Source organism: Pundamilia nyererei, unplaced genomic scaffold (genome assembly GCF_000239375.1).
Source record: "Pundamilia nyererei isolate P.nyererei 1_Seehausen unplaced genomic scaffold, PunNye1.0 scaffold00019, whole genome shotgun sequence".
Lineage (NCBI taxonomy): Eukaryota > Metazoa > Chordata > Actinopteri > Cichliformes > Cichlidae > Pundamilia > Pundamilia nyererei.
In genome coordinates this window covers 1,523,400-1,530,865 of record NW_005187420.1, presented here as the reverse complement: position 1 = coordinate 1,530,865, position 7,466 = coordinate 1,523,400, and the positions used below count along the sequence as shown (strand labels likewise).

The 7,466-nt window shown below is 40.2% G+C and overlaps 1 long non-coding RNA gene across 1 annotated transcript; it reads right to left on the bottom strand.

Annotated features, from left to right (window-relative positions):
* Positions 1-584: 584 nt before the first annotated feature.
* LOC106456132 (uncharacterized) lies at positions 585-1,113 on the bottom strand. The gene is made up of 3 exons (XR_001290296.1): positions 953-1,113; positions 709-879; positions 585-629 (listed from the first exon to the last, which is right to left on the bottom strand). It is a non-coding gene; the product is annotated as an uncharacterized LOC106456132 (long non-coding RNA).
* Positions 1,114-7,466: the final 6,353 nt, after the last annotated feature.

Below are 7,466 nucleotides of genomic sequence, written 5' to 3'. Positions count from 1 at the left end.
AGGAACAGAGTAGGAGGGAAAGAGAGCCAGGGACAACAAGGTCACATTAGAAAGGTATAGCAATCATCCACAACTATTTTTAGTTGCGGATGATGAAGGATTCAGAAAGTTTATTCATGCAGGTCCATATGACAGAGAATATGCATGTTCTTTTAGTTTTCATATTTATATTTAATTGTGTTGTGGTTTGCAGTGTTTTGTGTTGTTTCACTTTAAATTTGTTCAAAAGGAAAAAGCTGAAAATGTAAATAGTTAAAGTTGAAATGTAAATAGTTGGTTTTTGCATTATATGATTTATTACATTTTATGTGGAGTGAATGAATAACAGTATATTTACGGTGTCCGCTAGAGACAAAGCACGTACAAACTCCAAAACACGTACAAACTGTCACGGCCCAGCGGCACGAGGGAACAGGGATGGACACAGGCGCAGAAACCAACCCGGAAGCGAGGTGACTGAAAACAAATGATTTATTCCGCCCACATGAAAACAAAGGCAAAACATAAAGCGACGCCACCACACTAGTGGCGCGTAGGGTTCGTCAGGGATAATGAGGGCGACCTAGACACCTCTAGGAGACAGGTGACAGCGGGGAGGTAGAAACAGGACTAGGCAGGGGCCGGGGGCACTGGAACAAGAGGAGATCACGATCAGAGGGATCCAGCAGACAACCAACAATCCTCCGCAGTTGAATAGAATTGCCTTACTTGGTTTCAGATGGAGGGGACAGGTGGAGCGGAAAATCCGGAAGCGGTCGAGGCGTGGGGAGGCAGGCAGGTGAGCGGTGGGCCGGCAGGCCGCGTTGTGTAAGCAGCTGGCGGCCCCGGTCCAGGAGGATGGGAGCGAGGGGAACAAGATCTCCACTCCGGGTGCTATCACTGAGGACAAGAAAGGACAGGTGAGTCATCACACGGCGTTAAGACAAGGTTTAGGATGCTCCACAGAACTAACATGGGAATAGCAGATACTCAGGCGATGAGGGGTTGAGAGCGCAGGTCTGATATACCGCTGGCACGATTGCTCACAGGTGGTCAGCCCGGGAGGGGCAACCGGACTCCGCCTAAAGGAGGAGGAGCCGCTGTCTGAGACCTGCAGGTGCCCAACCAGACCGTGACACAAACAATTTGTAATTATTTCTGTTCTTTTATTTAGAACATTTGAGCAAATGTTTGACTTAGAATGTAAACATAAAATGTTAATGTATCAAATATAAAACACTTTTGAAAAACAATTTACTAAAGGCCCAATATGAAATACTGCTATATAAAATGCCTGACATAAACAAAATGTGAACTGTAGCAGCAATAACTCTCACAACATATATTAAATATAAAAGAATCAAAGCACTAACAACTAAACTATATAAGGCCAATAAACCCTTTAAACAAAATAAATACAAGTCTAACATTAACATTAAAACCAAATGTAAACATTGTACTTCAAACTGTAGCAACTACAAGGCTTACGACAAAAATATATTAAATATATAAATAAAAGAAATTTCCAGGTTTGAATTTTAGCATCATATGAAAATAACAGTGAAGACAATTCTAACAAAAATAAACGCAGGCCTGTCATATACATTAGTGTATAAAACCCAAAATGTAAACATGGTTTTTTTTCACGCCTAAACTATAGCAGCAAACTGAGGTTGATAAAACAAATATATAAAACCTATAACAAGCAAACAATACATTCCAAGAAGGAATTACAGCATACAAAAACTAACTTGGCAAAACAGTGCTTCAAAATGTTTGCCCCATCTTGCTGATTCTCAGGGAATTGCCTTTAAAGGTTGAGAGCCAGGAATACAAGTTGGTCAACTCTTTCTGGTTTAAGTGCAGACCTTTGACATGTTACAGTGTTTCCACTTGTACTGAATGCCCGCTCTGAGGGTGCACTTGTGGCAGGAATACACAGGTATTTTTTTAGCCAGCTTAGCCAATAGTGGGAAATGTGCCTCATGCTGCTTCCACCAATCCAGAGGGTTTGTTTGTGGGCAAGCTTCCAAGGTTCGGAGATATTGATTGAGCTCCTTTTCAACTGACTGTCTAGTTGACAGAGGGGCTGTTTGGCATTGTGTTGTTTTTTTTAAAGTAGCTGCTCAAACTCTTCCTTTGTCTCTTAGCACAAACCTCTGGATCATCTTTAGAAGCTCCAGCTGATGGAAGGGTGGCTGCCTCTGCTGATGCCGTCTGTTCAGCCACCAGGTTCTCCAGTTCTGACATAACTCTGGTCTTGATGCTCGCAACCTTCTCCTCTTTATTATAAATTTTGTTTTGAAACGAGGGTCAACAAAGGAGGCCATGTCAAGCAGCTCCTCTGTGGTTTGGTCATCATATTTGTCATTTAAATAATTCAGGATGCCCTCTTTGATGGTGGTGGTCAGCTGTGTGTCGTCATCCTGAGGCTTAAGCACTTGGGTGTTAAAAAGATGGAGGACTGCTTTCAAGTATGACACACTGGTATAATGCTCCCCAGATACAGCATCCGTAAATTCCGTGAGAGGACTCAGTGCTTTATTCAAGGATTCAAGAACATCCATGTCCTGCAATGTTAGGACTAGATGTCTTGTTTTTTTGTCTGCACGGAGAACCTGTGAGAGCGCTTTCTCTTGCTCTATAACTCCGTTAATCATATGTTGCAGGGAGCCCCACCTGGTAGGGGTGTCTGATAAGCTGGTGAGCAGGTAAGCCCAATTCTGCTTGAACCTTGGCCAGTTCACGTTGTCTTTTCCATGAATTGGAGAAGGCACTCACCAATCGCTTGCAGACACCAACTGCTCGTTCCACCTGAAGTAGTTTCAAATTCCTCTCTGTGTAAAAAAAATGTAAGATACATATATTTATCGGTTACACTTTAAGGCAGAAGTTAAAAAAAATTTAGGCTAACAAGATTAACGCTGACAGCAAACGCTGCAGGGAAAATTATGCCTTAAGCAAATTGTTTTGGTAGCAATTAATCTTCCAAGCTTTTAACATGCTCGTTTAAATAGTACCTTTAGAACTGTAATAGCCTACGTGGCCTGCTATTGTTTATTATTACTGAAATATAATTTTGCATTTAGACACTCACCAATGGCTAGGTGGAGACGGTGACCAAAACACTCTAAGCGTGTCCACTCATTCAGCTGAAGTGCAAGGATGTTGTTTGCAGCATTATCCGTAGTGACACACACTAGACGATCCTCATGCAGTCCCCACTACTCAAGAGCTTCCCTGAGGCCTCTGGCTATCATTTCTCCTGTATGGCAGCGTAGTATGCAATGTTGCGGACTTCACCCTCTACTTTGGCCCTACACTCGAAATATAAACGAGGCAACTCCACTTGTGTGAAATGTTTTCGGCCGGGAATTATGTACCTGGAGTCGAGCAGTTTTATTAATGCACGAAACCCCTCTTTCTCAACGGTGTAAAAGGGGACCATATCTTTGCACATGTAGGTTGTAATGGCCACTGTTATGTCCTTCCATCTTTACGAGTCTAAGCCGTCCCACGGGCACAAGCCTGTTCTAACATTTGAGTCGGTGGTGTATTTTGAGCACCTGACAGCTCTTTTTTGCCTCTCAGTTGTAAACTCTCTGCATGCTTGCTCACGTGCTTTTTGCGGAGGTGGTAGAAGAGGTTTGTCGTGTTGGAGTCTGTTGTAGCGATCAGTTTGCAGCATAATTTGCACAGTACCATTTTCTGGTCCGTGTCAGACTCTTCAAATCCAAACCATCTCCATATTACAGAGGTAGCCCCTCGTTTAGGAACAAGGTCGTTCTGTGTGGAGCTACCTGGTGTTGCCTCGTCTTCATCAGCCATGCTAGTGTGTCTGCATCCACGTAGTGGCCATCAAAACAATGAAAAAAAATTGCCGTAAACAGTTTCTTTTGCGACACCACGAAACAAACGATAGCGTAATGTGCAGCGATAGACGTTTTCATATCATCATCTGATATATATCGTTATATCGAACAGCCCTAACTCACTTATGGTACTGCATTCTTTCTATCGAATAAAAACTGTCAGTGACTTTGTACCGCAGTATATACACAACAGTTAAGATAACAGTTAAAAGTAATGTAACCATAAACAATAAAACAAGAACATCTAAACAGCAGCACATGCCGGGAGAGAACTAACTGCTCCCCCAACACGCCACAATATCTTTAAAGGTCTGCAAGTAATAAGGCTGAAAATTCATTTTGAATGCCCAGGAACTTTGGACCCTCAGGCATCACTGCATTAAAAAAAACAGGCAAACAGGCATGACTTTGTCATGAAAATCACTGGCCTCAGGAACACATACACACACACACATAAAATCATTTTTGCTATTGTAGTCATTTGAGATATTTCGGTTACATTCTCTGCATATTCATTTATTCTCATTTTGGTATCCATCAACTTGTGAATGAAATTCTTGCAGATTTAGCAGCTAAACAGTTGCTGCTGTAGAACATTCACTACTAAACAGAACTGACAAGAAGTAGAGACAGTTCTCTACCTTGCAAAAAGGTACTGATAAACTTCATAACTGGAGCTGAGAACCCAGATCCCCCCCCCAAAGAAAGTGTCAGAAACTCACTGCAAGAAAGTTGATAACAATTAGTAGTAAATTGAGTAACTGAAAGATTAAAACAGTTCTTTGAAATGCTCAAAAAAACCCAAAAAAAAAACAAATTAAAAACAAAAACCTCTTACTAAGTAACAAATTATTGCAATCAGCCCTGAGAAGCAGCTGGGAAGTCATCAGGGAGATGCAGATGCAGCTGGGGTTGAAACACAGACTTTTGAGCTATCAAATGATGCAGAGAACATGATTGTTTTAGATGCACAATTCATACAGTTTTCAGTCTAAAGAAGGGACACACTTTGCAGGCTGTAAGACGAAAGCTTCGACTACGTACACAGAGATTCACAACCAATTGGAACACCTAAGAACCGAGGAACACACACAAACCACTGCCAGTCGGGTGAGGAAGACTTTTTCTTCCCCAATACAATGCTATAGAAAATAATCCCAGTAACATCTATCCATCCACTGCTGCGTCTCAGGGTGTTTTGGGTTTGCCTTGAGCCCTCCTCCTATTAAGGCATGCCTGAGACACCTCACCCAGGAGGCACGCGGGAGTCAGATGCCCAAACCACCTCAATTAAAGTGGCCCCTTTCTTCTTTTCACATTAAAATGAACCAAGAAGCAGAAATTTCTAAAAATACATTTTTTTAAAAATCCAGTCACCTAAAAGAAAACAAAAAGATCCTGTTACCCGATGAATCAAAGTTTCAGATTTCAGGCAGTCAGTGGAAGTTATAAGGAGATAAACAAGAGATCAAACTTACAATGAAACACGGTGGTTGGAATTTTCTGTGTGGATTTGCTTCGCTTGAGTTAGGCACCTGTACTGAATTCTACTCTGACCAAGTGGAAGCAGCACTCCTCTTCAGACACATGCTTAACCTTCATCTCTGTGGAGAAAGGATTCATGCTCCTGCAGGATAATGAGCCCAAACATACCTTAAAGCTTTGCAAAAATTACTTGAAAACCAAAAAAGACCAGGAAGTGCTCACTGTAGTTGACATGGACTTCATAGACACTTGATCACAAACCTACTGAGCATGTGTAGAGGGGCAGTTAAAGGCTTAGGAAACCAAATTATGACACTGTGAGAGTCTCTGGGTAACAGATAAATCATGCTGGGATAAAATTGCTGAGCTGCTGTCCTTTAAGAGAAAGAGGGGACATGTCAAAAACACACGTCAAAATTCATGTACATTTTCCAGAGATTAACCTTTAAATTGCTGTTAATAACAATAATATTACCTTTGAAACAAATGTAAAACAGTATTATCTTCACTAATGGTGTCAGTCACTGGTTTAAATAAAGGGCACTCATAAATCCTATCACTGTCCTATCCCTATTGAAGAGGGAAATATGACTACTGATGATGATTTTGCTGAAGCATGTGCTGAATTAATAATATTATGGGCACTATAAATAACCTAAGCCATGCGTAATAGATGCGCATAATGACAGATGAAAGTCCACTACCTCCTTTCCTGTTCATTAAAAAGACTGACAGAGCACACAAAAGTATTGATATGCAAACAGGTCATAAAGGTTGTGTCTAAATCCAGTTCTGGTCGTAGATGCAAGTGGAATGGATGTCAGACCTCCCAGCTGCAGTATTAATTTGTAAATCAGACTGACGGATATCTGCTTTCAGAAATTTCTAGGAAAATGTCAGTCTTTGTGCACACATTTTTGTCTTTATCTGCAACTGGTTTGCTGAATATTCAATGGAGTTTATCAGGTGGGAAAAAATACTTAGGCCCTCGATATATAATAGGGAAATTAAAAAGCTCAGTATCTGAAGAGACTCCAATTTGTGGTTCCAAAGTCAGCTTTTCTGAATTATACAAAGGGTCTATAGTCTTTGTGAGAAATATTGCCATGTGTTTGGGTTATTTAAACCACAATTACAGTTTAGGACTGATGCACTTTCTTAGATCAGTAATGTATTACTGGGCAAGTACCAACTCCAAAATAACAACTGCAATGTGATGAAATCTGTACTGAAACAGTGAAATATGGAACACTCAGTATTCATAACACACTGACCATGTAATCAAACACAAATATAGCCTCCACCCCTGTGTCCTAATTACTTTGCTGACTTATTAATGAGAACCAATTAAGATCTCAAGTTTAGTTCCATGCTAAACCAACCATAACTGCTGAGTAAATCTGCTCAATGATGATAACAAATAACTTACAACACAATTCATGCATAAGGAAACCCATACAGAAACAAAAACGCTGTGTAAAGGTACCTTTGACCTTGTGTACAAGGGTCAAGAAAAAAAAGATGTCTCTGCAATAGATCGTTTGCTTGCAGTTAAATTTACTATAGAATCGAATTGTTGAGTTTAAACAGTATTTCTTATCAAATCCCAGCGCACCTCTAACTTCGGTAAATGGCACAAACCGTGTTCTCTTCTTATCTCATGTAATGATTCTGCCTATTTAAGAAATATACCTTTCTGTAGTTTTTGAAGCCCTTCAGGCAAAAATCTACATGAGCTCTTCTTTTCTTTCTGTAATCTTACTTCAATCAGTTTTGTAAATGCAAAGATTTTTATCCTGAGGCTATAGACTTGGAAACATGCAGCTTCACTATTTAACTTCATTAAGAGACAAAAGCTAGAGTGTTTTATTAAATGAGGAGCAACAAATTGATATTTTCTCACACCAGTTGCAGAATGTACTGCATACTTTCATCTGTTGTGCCTTTTAACACTAGAAAGAATTATCAAATTGATTGTGCATGTTCTGTTTAACACTGTGTTTGTCCTTTTGTTGTTCTGTCACCGTGTTAATCAATATGTCTTGATAAGATAAAAAAAAAACAACAACAAAAAAAAATCTGTATTGGAGTTCATCCAAATGTATTTAAATGGTTTGTATCGGGTAAATG